The following is a 16,752-nucleotide window of genomic DNA, read 5'->3' on the forward strand; positions in this document are numbered from 1 at the left end:
GGGGGTGCCCGGGAGGCATGACCTTGGAGGAGCTGGAACAGAGCAGAACTGGTCCCCTCAGTGTTCCCTGTGGTCACTCTGATACTGGGGGTGGGGGTTTCTGTTAAAGAATCCTCGGCATGCCAGGGCCTCTGCCCAGGTGCAGATGCTAAGGCCTGTGAGTGGGTGGGACTTGCAGAGATCACATGGAGATTTGGAGGGAAGCCTTCTGCTTAGCCACGTTGGGGCCAGGCCAGGTGGTACCTGGCTGGGTCCCTGAGACCAGCCTGATGTGTGGTCCTTTGGGCCCAGCATCTCCTCTTCCAGCTCCTCCTCACCCCAGTGCCCTTAGGCCTGGTGCACCGAGAATCTTCAGTCCAAGCTTAGTCCCACACCATCTTTTGAAGGCTCACCTCCACCTTAATGTGGTCTCCTGGTCTGTCAGCTGCCCTCCCCATCCGCCTGCTGGGCAGCTTGGCCTGGACTGTGGAGTAGAAGGGTTGGGGGCGGTCAGTGAAGCCTCCCAATCCTGCCAGCCTCAAAGATGCTCCCATGGCAGGAGGACTGGGTGCCAGTGACCTTCCTCTCCGGTAGGGTCCTTGGAGAAGGGAGGTGGTAGGAAGTGGGGATGGGGGAGATGGAGACACCCACTGTGTGCCCAACTTTCCCCCCATTTTGCTGCTGGAAAAACTGAGGCCACATGACTTACACTGACCTGGCTCTTTGCCTTTCTTTAAATGGTCCCACCTCTGGGCCTTTCGTCAAGCAATTGCTTCTGCCTGGATCACGCTTCCCCTTCCTCTTTTCATAAACTGCTTGCCTTTGGACCGCAGGTAAGATGTCCCCTCCTCCTGGAAGTCCACCATGATTTAGGTGCCTCCTCGGGAGCTGGAGATCACTGTGCTCTGACAGGATCGCTGTGGGATGAAGTCTTAGTAATCTGCCCCCATCCCGCTCAGCATGCTCCAGGGCCTGAGAAAATCTTCATGGGCTTCCCTCTCAATTTTTCAGGTCTTTCTGACCTAAATTGCTGGACGTGTCCCACTCGGGACCTCCTTCAGACCTCCTCGTGCCTGGGCCTAAAGCCTGCAGCAACCCAGTTAGGCTGGAACCCACTCAGTCTAGACCTCTCACTTAATAACCCCCTGCACATCTGACCTTCCTGCCTCAGGACCTTTGCGCTGTGTCTGCCTCCCACATGGCCCTTCCCATGCTTCCTTGCAGGTGCAGTGGAGAGAGGGTGGGCTTTGGTATCCTTGGGCCTGGCTTGGCACCCTGGCTCTCCACTTCCTAGCTGGGGCAGCTTCCTGGGGCCCCATGTGCTAACATGTAAAGTGAGTGATACATAAAGTGGTTCCAGGGCTGTTGGGAGTATGAAAGGAGTACTGTGAACCCCAAGTGGGAGGACATGAACCCCAGGTGGGATGACATGAGGGGGAATGGTGTAGGTCTCCACACCGTCATCAGCACGCCCCGTTCCACCCCACCAGCCCGCATTGGAACAGCCGATGGCGGGATATTTTTTAAAATTACTTATTTGACTGTGCTGCATGGCAGGTGGGATCCTAGTTCTCTGATCAGGGGTTGAACCTGTGCCCCTTGCTTTGGAAATGTGGTGTCTTAACCTCTGACTGCTAGGAAAGTCCCAAGAGATGGGATTTAAAAATATATATATTTATTTATTTGGCTGCACCAGGTCAGTTGTGGCACATGGGGATCTTTAGTTGCAGCATGCAAACTCTTAATTGCGGCATGTAGGATCTAGTTCCTTGATCAGAGGTGGAACCCAGACCCCTGCATTGGGAGTGCGGAGTCCTAGCCACTGGACCACCAAGGAAGTTCCTCCTTCCCTCTTTTTTTTTTTTCCTTTCTTTAATAAGAGGTGAGATTTTAATCACGTCATTTAACCTTTCTCTGCTTCCACTTCCTCATCTGTAAAATGGGTTGAAAAGCATAGGACACAGTAGGCACTAAATACGTATTAGCTATTGCTTCTGTTGTTATCTTATTAGTGTCATTATTCATATTCCCTTCTCTGAAGCAGGATGTTTTTCTATATTCCGAATCCACTTGTACAAAAACACCTCAGGTGAGCAGGTCATTCTTTTGAAAGGCTGAAGGGAAAAAAGAATGAGAAGATTCCTGCTACACGTGGGAGGTCCCTGGGGAGGCAGGAAGGGGTGGCAGCCCCCATCTGTGAGATCGGCTTGAGAGCTGTCCCCTCTCCCAGGCTCCCCCAAACTCAACTTCCTCCCCTGTGGACGCGGCCAATGCTGGTGTTGCCTGCCCCGCCCCTGTAGGGCTGTTGCGAGGAGGCAGGGGGCATCAGCTGGGGACCCAGCCTTGGAGGTTCAGAGGGCTGAGAGGTTCATTCCAAAATAAGGGTTTTTCTTGGGCTGTGTGGACCTGCCCACTCCCCATGTCTTGGCCTCCATTCCCCTAGCTGGAAATGGACTGGCCGAGGGCCCTGCTTAAGTCCCTGGTGTAATAACTCCCTGTGAGAGCCCAGCTGGGACCGGTGCCCTTGGGGAGAGGGGCCACGGTGGCCCGGGGCCAGGAGAGCCAGCGTCCCCAGCTGGTCCTCTGCTGCCTTGGATAGTGGCCTGAGCACCTGGCTTGGCTTTTCTGAGCCTCTCTCTGTTGCCTCGTCTGGGAGACTGGGCTGATCTTCCCTGTAAAGCAGGGTCCCGGTGAGAACTGGAAAACTCAACAGTAACAATGGAAACTGTAAGGTAGCTGTGATGGTTGGAGCCCCGTTTATCCAGCATGGCCCGTGTGCCCAGGGCACATGTGGTTAGCTCCTTTGCCTTTGTAACTGTCCCGGGATCCTTATGGGTTTTCCACGGTACTGAAGAACCAATTCATTAGGAAAGACCCTGATGGTGGGAGAGATTGATGGCAGGAGAAGGGGACGACAGAGGATGAGGTGGTTGGATGGCATCACCGACTCAATGGACATGAGTTTGAGCAAGCTCTGGGAGATGGTGAAGGACAGGGAAGCCTGGCGTGCGGCAGTCTGGGGTCGCAAAGAGTCGGACACGACTGAGTGACTGAACAATAGCCATGGTTCTGAAGGAGGCTCTGGTTGACTTGTTCGGAGTCCTCCCATGAGGCTCGGCAGGACCCCTCTTAACAAGGATGCTGCACACCACCCCCCCCCCCCCCCCCCCCCCGCCTGGCCCCGGTGGGTACCCGATGGGACTTTTTTTTGCTCCCTTCCCTCCAGAAGCACAACTCAGATGGGCTGGGCCCCTCCCCCACCTCCTCCACCTCCCCGCTCCTCTACCCCCACTTTCCCCACACAACCTCCGCCACCCACCCCTCCCACCCCTGGTCCTGTTATCAGGACACATTCCTGGACTGCCTGAGAACAGCTTCCACCCTGGGCCCTTTTGAGAAGGGGTGTGACTGCTGATACAGGCCCTGGCAGTGGCTCCCTTGGGGGATGGGTCCTGGGACATGAGATTACGGAGCCCAGATAATCTGCCGGCTGATGCGGTCTCTTTTGAGCTCTGTGACCTTAGGCTAGTCACTTGACCTCTCTGGGTCTCAGTTTCCTCATCTGCAAAATGGGACTGATCACGTAGGGCTGCAGAAGGTTCACTTGGGCTTGTGGACTGTATGTACTTCTCAGCCTGGTGCCTGGTACACAGGAGTCTCTCTATTCATCAACCAGGTGCTGTCATCATCTGAGAACCAGTTGTCCCTCCTCTTTGTGATGGCATCTGTATCCACCTTTTGCTGAGCACACCATGGGATGGCCCCTGTAGGCTTCCTCTCCTCCAGGCCTGTGAGACACAGGGAGGGTGGAACTGGGAGGGGCCCTTTCCGGAAGTTGAGAAGGTGCTGTGTGATCTTAGGTGGCCTCTCTCCCTCTCTGAGCCTCTTTTTCCTTGTCTGCTCTATGAGCACTTGGACCTGGGTGTGGCTCTGCCCCAGCCCCTTGTCTCCACACACTCTGTAATTCCTCTCTCGGCTGGTCCAGCTACTTGGCTTTGTCTGTCTGTCCCATGACAGTGCCTGGTGCATAGTCAGTATCCAGCTGAGCTTGTTGAAGGAGGCAGTGAATGCACGATTGAGCAAACACCCAGGGCTTTCTTACTTCCAATCCTTTGCCTGCGTGACTCTCTGCCAGATGCATCATCCCCAGTCATCTCTACTTGTGGACCTCCTTCTGGACTTTGAAGTCCTTCTCACATGCGGCCTCTCCCAGGAAGCCCTTCCGGTTTCTCGCAGGCGGAGGGGATTGCTGATGCTCTGAACACTTGGTCTGAGGCTCTCTGGTGGCACCTGTTACAATCCACCTTGGCATCCATAGTGACATGTTAACAACCAACGCGGACCACGCACCTACCACTAGGCGCCAGACACAGAAACAGTGGGAGCCCTGTGCATGCTTGTGGGACCTTGTCTTATTTAATCCTTCACCACAACCTCGCAAGGTGGAGACTATTATTAGCCCTCCCTTTGCAGAATCCAGAGGTTCAGAGAAGTGAAGTGACTTGCCCAGCTATGAGAGAGAGCGGCACCAGGATCTGAAACCAGGTAAGCCTGTCTTTTTTCTTAAAAAGGAAAGAAAAAGCATTAACACACACAGTAAAAAATAATTCAAGCAGTACAGAGGAAGGCAGGGAAAAGCAAAGCCTCTTTGGCACTCAGATCTCCTTGCCGGAGGCAGCCATGGGGAGGCATTTCCAGTATGTCCTTCCAGGGCGTATATGGAAGCATGTATATTAAAAAAATAATAAAAACCCACAAATGATCACACATGGTGCAAACTCTAGTCTACACCTGACTGATCTTGACAGGGTGCCTTGGAGATCGTTTTGTGTTGCTGCTTTCTTTTCCCTGGTTACATAGTATTCATTGTGTGGATGGAGACAGTGCTTTATTTAATTAGTGAAGATTGCTTTGCTTATTACAGATGATTCTGTGATGCATACCTTCCATTGTGCATTAGTGGCCCTGTGGCCACCCCCGCTAGATAATCCCAACACTAGATAATCCCAAATTGCAGGGTCTGAGAATGTGTGCACTTGTAATTTTGGTAAATGTGGCCAGATGGCCCTTCGTGGAAGTGATGCTGATGGACCTTTACACCCCACCCTCTGCTTCCCCTAGCTGTCTCCAACACAGGTTGCTCTAGAATTTGGGAACCTGCCAATCTGATAGATGAATCTTAATCGATGGCCTCTGGTGTAGTGTTTTGTTTTTTTTAATATCACACCTCTATTGGACTTCCCTTGTGGCTCAGCTGGTAAAGAATCTGCCTGCAATGTGGGAGACCTGGGTTTGATCCCTGGGTTGGGAAGATACCCTGGAGAAGGGAAAGGCTACCCACTCTAGTCTTCTGGCCTGGAGAATTTCATGGACTGTATAGTCCGTGGGGTGGCAAAGAGTTGGACACGACTGAGCGACTTTCACTTCACTCTGTTGGTATAGAATTCACATACCAGACAATTTACTTATTTAAACTGTGCAGTTTGTGTATGTATTTAAATTTTTATTGGAGTAGAGTTGATTTGCAAGGTTGTGTTAGTTTCCGCTATACAGCAAGGTGAATCAGTTGTACATATATCAGCTCTTTGTTTTAGCTTCTTTCCTCATATAGATCATTACAGAGTATTGAATAGGGTTCTCTGTGCTATATAGCAGGTCCTTATTAGTTATCTGTTTTATCTATAGTAGTGTGTATATGTCAGTCCCAATTTGCCAATTTATCCCCGGCTGGAAGTGTACCATTTAACGGTTTTTAATATAGTCATAGAGTTGTACAACCATCACTGCAGTAAATTTTAGAACAATTTCATTACCCCTCCCCCCAAGAAAGAGACTGTGTAACACATTTAGTCAGTCCCCACTGCCGCTCAAACCTGTCTCCCCCAGCCCTGCTGCTAAGTCACTTCAGTCGTGTCCGACTCTGTGCGACCCCATCCCTGGGATTCTCCAGGCAAGAACACTGGAGTGGGTTGTCATTTCCTTCTCCAATGCCATAACTAATCTACTTTATGTTTCTATAGATTTGTTTATTCTGAATCTTTCATGTAATTGGAATTATGTAACATGTGGTCTTTTGGGTCTGACTTCTTTCACTTGGCATGTTCTGAAGATTCATCCAAGTTGTAGCATGTATCAGCACATCAATTCTTTTTCTTCCCAAATAATATTCTGTTATATGGATATACCACATTTTATTTATCCATTCATCAATTGATGGACATATGACTGTTTCCACTTTTTGGCTATTATGAACAATGCAGTTATGGACACATTCAAGTTTTTATGTGGATATATGTTTTCTTTTCTCTTGGGTATATACCTAGGAGTGGGACTTCTGGATTATATAGCAACTCTATTTAACCTTTTGAGGAACTGCCAGACTGTTTTCCAAAACAGCTACACCATTTCATATTCCCACCAGCAATGTATGAAGTTTCCAATTTCTCTACATCCTCTCCAACCACTTGATGTTTTCTGTCTTTAATTATAGCCATCCTAGTGGGTGTGAAGCTATATCTCATTGTGGTTTTGATTTGCATTTTCCTGGTGAGGAAGATGTTGAGTGTCTTTTCATGCAGTTATTGACTGTTTGTATATTTTCTTTGGAGAAATGTCTATTTGAATCCTTTGCCTGTTTTAAAATTGGGTCATTTCGATGATCTGAGAGAATGGCATCGAAACATGTTATTATCAAGTGTGAAACAGATCGCCAGTCCAGGTTGGATGCAAGAGACAAGTGCTCAGGGCAGGTGCACTGGGAAGACCCAGAGGGATGGAATGGGGAGGGAGGTGGGAGCGGTGTTCAGGATGGGGAACACATGTAAATCCATGGCTGATTCATGTCAATGTATGGCAAAAACCACTACAATATTGTAAAGTAATTAGGCTCCAACTAATAAAAATAAATGAAAAAAAAAATTGGGTCATTTCTCTTTTTGTTTGTTGAGTTGTAAAACTTATTTATATATTCTAAACACAAGTCCCTTATCAGATACATGGTTTGCAAATATTTTCTCCCATTTGGTGGATTCTTTTTACTTTCTCTCTCTTTTAAAATTAATTTATTTTTAATTGGAGGATAATTGCCTTACAGTGTTTTTTTGTTGGTTTCGACCATCCATCAACGTGAATCAGTCATAGGTATACACATGTCCCCTCCCTCTTGAGTCTCCCTCCCACCTCCCACCCCATCCCACCCTCTAGGTCGTCACAGCACCAGGCTGAGCTCCCTGTGCTATATGCAGTTTCCCAGTAGCTATCTGTTTTACACATGGTAATATATTTATTTCAATGCTACTCTCTCAGTTCACCCCTTCCCCTCCTTCCCCCACAGTGTCCATAAGTCTGTTTCTCTTTTTTTTCTTTTTAAAAATTTTTTGGTCATGCCATGCAGCTTATGGGATCCCTGACCAGGGATTGAACCCGGGCCCTCAACAGTGAGAGTATGGAGACCTAACCACCGGACTGCCAGGGAATTCCCATCTTTTTCATCTTTCTGGATGGTCCCCCCCACCCCTTTTTTTTAATAATTAAATTTATTTATTTTTAATTGGAGGATAATTGCTTTACAATATTGTGTTTGTTTCTGCCAAACATCACCATGAACAGCCATAGTATACCTATGGTTGGTGGTGCACTTTGACACACAAAAATTTTTAATTTTGATGAAGTCCAGTTTTATCTGTTTTTTCCTTTGGTTGCTTGTGTCACGTCTAAGAAACCATTGTGATCCAAGGTGTTGAAACTTATGCCTGTCTTATAAGATTTTTAAGGTTTGACCCTGTACATTTAGATTTGTGATCCATTTTGAGTTAATTTTTGTGTAGGGTTTTGAGGAAGGTGCTCAGCCTGAGTGTATCCAGTTGTTCCCACAGTCTTCACTGAAAAAATTCTTCTTTCTCCATTGAATTGGCAGCCTTGTCAAAAATCAATTGACCATAAATGTGAGTGCTTATTTCTGGACTCTTAATTCTCTCCCGTTGATTTATAAATCTGTCCTCATACCAGTACCAGACTGTCTTAATTACCAGCGCTTTGCAGCAAGTTTTGAAACAGAGATGTGTGGTCCCTCAGCTTTATTTTTCTTTCTCAAGATTGTTTTGGTTTTTCTGGGTCCCTTGACCATCCGCATGAATTTTAGGATCAGTTTGTCTGTTTTTGTAAAGAAGCTAGCTAGGATTTTTTTAAGGGTTGTATTGACTCTATAGACTAGTTTGAGGACTATTACCATCTTAAAATGCATAGTCTTCTGATCCATGAATGTGGGCTCTCATTCTGTTTATTTAGTCCTTTAATTTCTTTCAACAATTTTCGTATTTTTCAGAGTATAAGTTGTGCACTTTTTTTGTTAATTTTATTTATAAGTCTTTTTTGATATTATAATTTATTTTCTTAATTTAATTTTTGGATTGTTTATTGTGTTAGTGTATACATTTTAATTTTATACATTAATTTTGTACTTTGCAACTTGCTGAACTTGTTTATTTAGTTCTCCTAATCTTTTTAGTGTACTCAGGAATTTTTATATACAAAATTCTGACATCTATGAATAGTTTTACTTTCTTGTCAATCTGGATGCCATTTTTGTGTAGTTTAAATATGATTGATCTGGAACTTACAGGCATGTGGTGTGAGATTGAAATCTAATATTGTTTCCTGAAGGGAGATCATTGGTTCCAACTCCATCTTAAAAATAGCCTGCCTTTTTCTCACAGTTATGAAATGCCACCTTTGTAATATATTAAATTCCCATATGTTTGGGGACAATTTTTGGACCCTCTGTTCTGCTCCATTAATTTGTCTATTTTTGTACTGATATCACACAGTTTTCCTTGTGTAACTTTTCAGTAAGTTGTACTCTCTGGTTGGGCTACTTGTTCTTTGCTACTCTTCTTTTTATGATTTCCTGGCTATTCTTATACCTTTACTCATAAACTTGAAAACTGACCTGCCTAATTAGAAAAAAATCCTGCTGGGATTTTCATTGAGATCACATTCAATGTTTAGATTTACTTAGGAAGAATTGATATCTTTGTAATGTTAAGCTTTCTTTCATTTTATCTCTTGATTGCTGTTGGTGTGTAGCTACGTTATTGACTTTTGGATATTTACATTTAATTTCCTTCCATTTTACTTAATTTACTTTTTCTTCAGTAGTTTTATAGCAGATTCTCTTGGATTTCTCAGATATACATTGATAACATCTGCAAATGATGATACTCGTCTTCTGTTTTCCAATTCTCTTTATTCCTTCCATTTCTTTTTCTTAGCTGATTGCACTGGCAAGCATCTCAGACCTAAGTTAACTAGTAGACATGCTTGTCTTTTCTGAACTCTTTCCCTATGAAGTGGCTTCTGTAAGCCTTGGCTCCAATCAGTTCTCCCAGATACTCTGTCCAGGGTCATGCACAGGGCTTGGCACATAGTAGGAATTTTGGAAGCTGTTGCCTAGTTATAAGAGTGGTTAGAAAAGAGAGCAAGGATATGAAAAGAAATCTTCCACAGTAATGGTAATAATAGCAAGTATTCAGGAAGTACGTCCTGTGTTCCAGGCACTGGATGAGTATTACCTCATGTTTTCGTCTCAGGCTTAATCCCGTAGATGCCATTATAGATTCCCATTTTTGATAAGGAGTAAACTGAGGCCCCTGGTGGCTGTGGGACTAGAAAGTATCAAATCGGCTTCTGAATCTGGCATTCTGGCTCCAGGCCTTCCATAATGCTGCTTCTTCCCTGGAGGATCCACAGATATGGAGGGTGATGTCAGAGGCTGACCTCTGACCCGAGTTACCTCTGTGTTAGGGAGGTGGAGTTGGTGGAGTGGTGGGAGCGCCTGGGGTAGTCAGAGCATCAGTGGGGCCCCAGAGGTACCTTCTGACTGCACCGCCCTGAACCTGAGCATCCCGACTCAGCTGCACTCGCTTGGTGTGTAGCCTCAGGCAAAGTTCCAGCTTCTCTGAACTTTGAGCCCATCTATAAAGAGGGTGTAGTTATAGTCCCCCCTTCACTGTGCTGCGTGGACCATCGAGTGTGGACTGCAAGCAGAGTTCTCAGTTCTGCGCTCAGCATTCAGGGCCCTGCCATCCCCTCTTGCTTTGTCTTGCTCTGCTCCCGTAGTCGCCCGTAACGGTAATAACAGCAAATGACAGTGAGTGCTGTTCATTGAGCACTTATTCCCTGCCCGGCACGTGGACTCTCTCACTTAATTCTCAGATATTAAGTTTATTACCACCCCCATTTTATTTTATTTTCTAAAAAGTATTTATATCCAGACTCATCGTGCCGCCCTGGTGGCTCAGATCGTAAAGAATCTGCCTGTATGATCGATGATGACACCCTCTCATGCATTCCTTGGAAAATCTGAACAAAATGAGTGAGAACTCACTACCGTCTCCTCATCGAAACTGAGGTCCAGCACATTGATTAAAAAAAAAAAAAAAGAATCTGCCTGTAATGCGAGAGACCTGGGTTTTATCCCTGGGTTGGGAAGCTTCCCCTGGAGAAGGAAATGGCCACTCACTCCAGTATTCTGGCCTGCAGAATTCCATGGACAGATCCTTGGTGGGCTACAGTTCATGGGGTTGCAGAGAGTCAGACACGACTGAGCGACTTATTGAGCACTTATTCTCTGCCTGGCACATGGACTCTCTCACTTAATTTCAGATGCTAAGTTTATTACTACCCCCATTTGACTTTTAAAAAGATACTGATCTATTTATTTTATTTTTGCTGTGTTGGGTCTGAGTTGCGGTGCACGGGCCTCTTTTTAGTTGTGGCGTGTGGGCTTAGTTGCCCCATGACATGTGGGATTTTAGTTCGTGGACCAGGGATCGAACCCACGTCCCCTGCATTGGAAGGTGGATTCTTAAGCACTGGAGCACCAGGGAAGTCCTACCCCCCTTTTAAAGATGAGGAAACTGAGAGGTGAAGTGACTTGCCCGAGAAGATTTAGCTAGTAGATAGTGGAGCTGGCCCCATTGGGATTTGAATCCAGGTCTGATTGGAGTCCTCACTCTCAATTCCTAAGCTCCTGGCCTTCCTTCCTTCCACCCTTGGAGGAGGTGGAGGTGACATTCTTCAGTCAGGAAGGAAGGAGTGGGTATGCCCTGACTGAATTACACTCTATTTTGGACTCTTCTGGATGTTGTGTCTCTATACGTGGCAGAGGGGCCCGGAGGTGAGAGAGTGTGGTGCCCTCCTGCCGGGGGCTGGGGGGCAGGGCCGCAGCCCCACTTCAAGGGGCCGCGTGGACTCAGATGAAGGGTTTAGGCCTCATCCAGAGAGGATGATGGGAAGCGCTTATATGTTTCTTTAAGTCTCATTGAAAAAAAAGAATGATGAGGGAGTAATTTCTAAATGTCATGTCTGACTCTTTGCGACCCCATGGACTGTAGCCCGCCAGGCTCCTCTGCCCATGGGATGCGCCAGGTAAGAATACTGGAGCGGGTTGCCGTTCCCTTCTCCCGGGGGTATTCCCAATCCAGAGATTGAACCCAGGTCTCCTGCATTGCAGGCAGATTCTTTACTGACTGAGCCACCAGGGAAGCCCAAGTGATACAACACTTAACATAAAGAAGGGATTTTCCTTTCCCTTTTTCACACCCTTTGGATGAAATTGTGTGAAGAACTTGGACTTCTTCCAGAACTTTCTCTAAACCTCTATAGCACGTGTGTGTATGTCCGCACATACACATTCACATGGGAATTTTCTTTACAGAAAGAATTGGAGTTTCTGTGTACTACATGCCAGGCACCCCACTAAGCCCTTGCCTGCACTGTGTCTTTAATCCTTCCACCAACCCTCTGACCTAGGTAGCACTATTGTCCCCATTTTCCAGATGAGGAAACTGAGGCCCCTAATGGCCCAGAGGACCTTCTACACTGCCATCTTCCTCTTTTCACTTGATAGTGTGTATCGTGAGCATCTTCCCAGACCACACGGAGCACTCAGAAATTCTGTTTATTTAGCTGCACAGCTGTGCACTCGGTGAATGGACTGTCCCTTATTTATCCAGTCCCCTTCTGATAAACACTTAAGTCGTGTCCGGTTTTCTGTGGACAGTGTTGAACAAAAGCCCCATTTGTTTGTGTGGATTACAGAGATGCTGCTGGCTTTTGGAGGAGGGGTCCCCGCTGCTGACCCAGGTCAGGATGACAAGGGCCTGGCCTCGAGGGAGTGGGGACAGGGTGAGGGGAGGGATGTGTGTGAGGAAGATTAAGGCTGCGTGAACCAGCCCTGAGAAGGAAACATGGTGTGCTGGGCAGTCTTAGAAGAGGATGCTAAGTCAGTTCGGGGCCCACTGAGCATGAAGCCCTGGCGACACTGATGGGGAAGTGCTGTAGGACAGGGGTCCCCAACCTCCCGGATCTAATACCTGATGATCTGAGATGAAGATAATGTAATAATATTAGAAGTAAAGTGCACAGTAAATGTAATGGGCTTGAATCATCCCGAAACCATCCTCGACCACCCACCGCAGTCCATGGAAAAGTTGTCTGCCACGAAACTGTCCCCTGGTGCCCAAAAGTTTGGGGACCACTGCCGTAGGGCATCCTGAGGCCTGTCACGGTATTGATAGTGCAGATCCTCTGTCCTGAGCCTGTGGTCAGGAACAGGTCCCCAGAGGATAGGGACCGCCTTCTTCTGGGAGCCTCACACATCCTCAGTATGGAGCTCTTCCCACTTCCTCTTGAACCCCAGGGATCTATCTCTGCTTGGGAGTGAGCAAGTGGCGGAAGAGATGTGTGGAGCTGGCCCTTCTCAAATGGGCAGCTCATGGTGACTTAGCGTTTGGGCCCTGAGACTGAGTTCTGCCTCTAGAAAGGAGACCACGGTCCAGAAGGGTGGTCGGTCCCAAGGTGACACAGCCCAGCAGGGACTGGACCCCTCCTTAAATGTGCTGTCCTTCTAGCACACTCTGCTGTGTCAGAGCTTGAAATCTTGGGTCTTCCCTGGTGGTCCAGTGGCTAAGACTTCACGCTCCCAATGCAGGGGACCTGGGTTCGATCCCTAGTCAGGGAACTAGATCCCACGTGCCACGACTGAGAGCCGCGATGCAGCCAAATAGATAAATAAAATATATTTTCAAAAAATTTGAAATCTTAGTCTTTCTAGAGGAACGGGGCTCGGCTGCCTTATCCAGTCATGCCCCATCTGCAATGGGCATCTATCTGGCTGTTCGTGTGGAGGAGAGGTCCGGAAGGCAGGAGGTGGACCCCATGAGCAGCCCCTGATTCCTACCTGCCTGATGTGGTTTCATGTCCCCTCTTCTTTTCGTTCTCACCCTCGCTGTGTGACCTCAGGCAGGTGCCTCAACCCTTCTGTGCTTCTGCTTCCACATCAATAATATAGGGACACTATTAATGTCTACCTCCCGATTATCATGGAGATTTGATGAGTCAATATTTGCAAAGTGCTTAGAGCAGGGCCCAGTTCAAGGTCCAGGCTCCAAGAGAGTTTGAATATCTCAGATACTTGGTCTCGACAATGTGGCATTGCAGGAACAAAGCAGGATGCCAAGTGTTTAGTCTTTGCATTTAGTCTTTTGTCTCTTCCGCAAATATTTCAGAACACCTAGTGGGGATATGGAGATGGATCTGACCTGGTTCTGCCTGCAGGGAGCTTGGAGTCAAACACACTAGCTGGGTCCCTGGATTTGGCCTTATGTTTATATGACCCTGGAAGGAAGTCCACCGCCACGCCCAGGGGCTGGTCCTCTGGCGGCACATTGCCAGTGGGCCACAGTGTCCCCAGCATGTTCTGTGTACTTCCTCATGGATCCTCCCAGTGGCCCCATGACTGGTGTTATCCTCAGTTGGCAGAGGAGGAAGCGGAGGCACAGGGTCCCACACTGGGCTTGTGGGCCTGGAATTCACAGATGGTCTTCTCCAGTGTTCTAGCCCTTGACCTCAACCCGCCCACCTCTCTGCAAACACATGGTACTTGTATAATCATTTGTATAACAAAAACCCAAACCCCGCCAACCATCAAACATTGCAGTCAGAGGCCCCAGGCCACCTTAGTCGAGTCTTGAAGGCCCTCTTACGCTTTTTCTGAATGCCCCAATGGGGAGTGGTCCTCTTGGTCAGTGTAAGAACTTAGAGGCCAGGAGCTTTTTTCCTTGCTCCTTCCCAAGAGGGCACATGCATCCTCTTGGTGCTGGAAGGGCCTCTGAGGTGCAGCCCTGGCTGTCCCTCGCCCTCCATGGCACGTCAGTCAAAGGACCCTTTTTCTTGTCCTTGATTAGCTCTAGTGACAGCAGGCTCATTCTTCATCATTTAGTTCCTTCTAAAGAAAATTTGGGCTTTTAGAAAGTTCTTCATTAAAATTTAAAAAATTACTTTTATATTTTTATTTCCTCTCAAAGTCCTGCAGACAAGTCCACTGTTAGACCATGCACCCCCCGAGACAGGACCTGGCCAGTCCATCTCTGTGTCCCCCTGTGGTGACTGGCAGAGGGCTTGCTGCACAGTTGGTGCTGTGAATACTGTTCCGGGGAGCAGGTGAGTGGGAGGTATGGTGGTTGGGGCTCAGCTTCCATCAAGCCTGGGGCTGTGGGCAACTGGGTCAGTAGGTCCCACAGGACGGCAACCATATGAGTGCTGCTGGGCATCATGACCTCAAGGGATTGAGTTGCCATAGAAATCAGCTTTCCCAGGCCCATTGGCATGTTGCTCCCCTGGTGATCTTTTGAGCAGGTCTCCCCAGGGCCTTCCCAGCCCCACATTCTCTGAGCTGGTTTGCCCCCAGGGAGCATGCAGGCCACACCCCTATTGTGTAGATAGGCAGCCTGAGTCCCAGAGGGTTAGAGGCACTGGCTAAGGTTCTCCTCGGGAGGGGCATCGCACAGCTGGACTTAGTGCTCAGGGCAAACAGTCTTGCCCAAGGCCCCAGCCAGTCTTGGGGACTTCTCCCCATTCATGGGTTCCCAGAGGAATCCTGGACTGATTCCAGGACCTGCTGCATCCCCGAAGGAGTAATTGGAGCTCACGCCACCAGTGTGTCCACAATCAGTGTCAGTGATAGCTGGTGTGGTAGGGTGATCTAATGCATTCCCAGCACTCTGCCTTGCCTTCAGTTGTCAGTCATTTCCTGATGAAGAAACAGGGCACACAGAGAAGTCAAGTCATTTGCCTGAGGTCACACAGCCAGTTAGGGGCAGAGCTGGGATCCAAGAGTGGGGAGTCTGGCTTTGGAGCCCACCATGTCATACCCGGCCTCACTCTCTTGCTTTGAGAAGAATGAAGGATATTTCAGGTCTGGGAAGCACTTAGCACTGAGCCTGCCAGAGTCAGAGCCAGATAAATCGTGACCCAAGTGTCAGAGTCTTGGCAATTTCTCTTCCTAAAATCGTTATTTATTTTGCTGTGCTGGTTCTTAGTTGTGGCACAAGGACTCTTAGTTGTGGCATGTAGGATCTGAACCTGGGGTCAGATCCCTGACCAGGGATCGAACCCTGGCACCCTGCATTGGGAGCGCAGAGTCTTAGCCACTGACCACCAGGGGAGTTCCTGATTTCTCTTTCTAATCATATCCCCTCAACAGTCCTGAGAAGTCTGCTTTATCCCTACTTTGCAGATGAGGACACTGAGGCCCAGAGAGGGGAAGTGACTTGCCTAGGGTCACACAGCAGGCAGAGGTGGAGCAGGGCCTCTAGTCCACGACCCCTGACTCCACACCTGGTGTTCGTGCTGTGACCTCAGGCTGCTTCCCAGGTCCTCTGGGATAGCCCCTGCCTTCCACCAGGTGAGGCGATGACCCATCGGGGCTGTCAAGATGAGGGAGCTGTGAGGGGTGGCCATGGTGGGTGGGGAGACCCTGGCCAGGCTTGGTGGGAGTCAGCACCTGTGGATGGGGACATGGGGAGCAAAAGCGGGTGGTGGGGTGATGGTCATCACTGTGGAGTTTGCAACTTGAGTTTCTTTGTGTTTCCTGGTCTCTAGCCCACCCAGATTCTTGGCTTAGACATCTCCCAACTTTTGAATAGTCACACATTCACTCATTCATTCAGCTGTTTATTGAGCACCTACTATGTGCCACTTCTAGGTACTAGGAGTGCAGCGGTGTGTCTAGACAGACAAAAGCCCATAGAAATAATCATGTAATCACACACACACACACACACACACACACACACACACATGGTCACGTGACCCCATGGATTGTAGCTCATCAGGCTCCTCTGTCCATGGAATTTTCCAGGCAAGAATACTAGAGTGGGTAGCCATTCCCTTCTCCAGGGGATCTTCCCAACCCAAGGACATAACCTGGGTCTCCTGCATTTTAGGCAGACTCTTTATTGTCTGAGCCAGCAGGGAAGCCTCATGTTATCAAGAAGAGGCACAAAAGAAAGGGGACAATGAAAGTAGTTCGGGAGCACATCCCAAGGAGGTGAATTTTTTTTTCCTTAAGAGCATTATTGAAGTATAATTGACATACAGTAAACTGCACATGTTTAAGGTGTGCAGTCTGATAGATTTTGACACATGGGTGCACTCATGAAACCATCCACATAATCAAGATAATCCATCACCCCTAAATGTTTCGCTCCCATCGCCCACATGCTGCCTTTGGGCTGAGAATTGAATGACACATGAGTTACTCTGCTGAAATAGTCAAGGAAAAGCATTCAGGTGGAAGGAATAGCATGTGCAAAGGCCCTGGGGCTGGAGTGAGCTATCAGCCATCTCTCCTTCTTCCAGCTGCCTGCTATATCCCTGCCCTGGTTGCAACTTTTAGCACCTCTTTCTTTGGTGTGGGACAATTTCAGCCAA

General features: G+C 48.1%; 1 protein-coding gene and 1 non-coding gene across 6 annotated transcripts in view; both read left to right on the plus strand.

Annotated features, from left to right (window-relative positions):
- SRC (SRC proto-oncogene, non-receptor tyrosine kinase) overlaps positions 1–16,752 on the plus strand; it is a 56,284-nt gene that overhangs the window by 17,248 nt on the left and 22,284 nt on the right. Inside the window, exons 2-4 of one of the 5 annotated variants that reach the window (XM_061127245.1) lie at positions 4,453–4,524; positions 14,346–14,481; positions 15,557–15,724. The gene's annotated coding sequence lies outside the window, so the exon portion shown is untranslated. The remainder of the gene's footprint in view (positions 1–4,452; positions 4,525–14,345; positions 14,482–15,556; positions 15,725–16,752) is intronic. The other 4 variants (XM_061127247.1, XM_061127246.1, XM_061127248.1 and 1 more) reach the window with 4 other exon arrangements.
- LOC133045329 (small nucleolar RNA SNORD116) lies at positions 10,299–10,391 on the plus strand. The gene has a single exon (XR_009690204.1). It is a non-coding gene; the product is annotated as a small nucleolar RNA SNORD116 (small nucleolar RNA).

Source organism: Dama dama, chromosome 23 (assembly GCF_033118175.1).
Source record: "Dama dama isolate Ldn47 chromosome 23, ASM3311817v1, whole genome shotgun sequence".
NCBI lineage: Eukaryota > Metazoa > Chordata > Mammalia > Artiodactyla > Cervidae > Dama > Dama dama.